The sequence below is a fragment of the Habropoda laboriosa genome, unplaced genomic scaffold (assembly GCF_001263275.1).
Source record: "Habropoda laboriosa isolate 0110345459 unplaced genomic scaffold, ASM126327v1 scaffold65, whole genome shotgun sequence".
Lineage (NCBI taxonomy): Eukaryota > Metazoa > Arthropoda > Insecta > Hymenoptera > Apidae > Habropoda > Habropoda laboriosa.
This window is the reverse complement of record NW_017100254.1, coordinates 4470358-4470739: the sequence shown is the minus strand read 5'-3', so window position 1 is coordinate 4470739 and position 382 is coordinate 4470358.

The window sequence follows — 382 nt, the reverse complement described above, 5'->3', positions numbered from 1 at the left end:
GAACTGTGATGCCCGGTTTGCTCCAATTCCTCGAAACTAGGAGCAGATATCGGGGTATCGCTGAATTAAAACACTTAAGGATCGCCGTTGCGTGAAACAGAACTTTATTTGACAGAGATTTTAATGTTACGTGACGTGCGCCTGGTGAAATAGAGAATGAACACGGAAATGGAGAAAATAGGGCTATTTAAGGGTTCTGGGAAGATGGACTTTGGGTTGTGACTATGCAGGAGAGTCGGAAGGTGAAGAGTCCGGTATGAGTAATGGTGAAAGTGGGTGACTAGTTGTAAATACGGATAAAACTGAGGACTAAGAAGGAAAATATTTGAGGGTGTAACAGCGTGTAAGAGATTTTCCATCGAGTTGTACGTATTCTAATGGA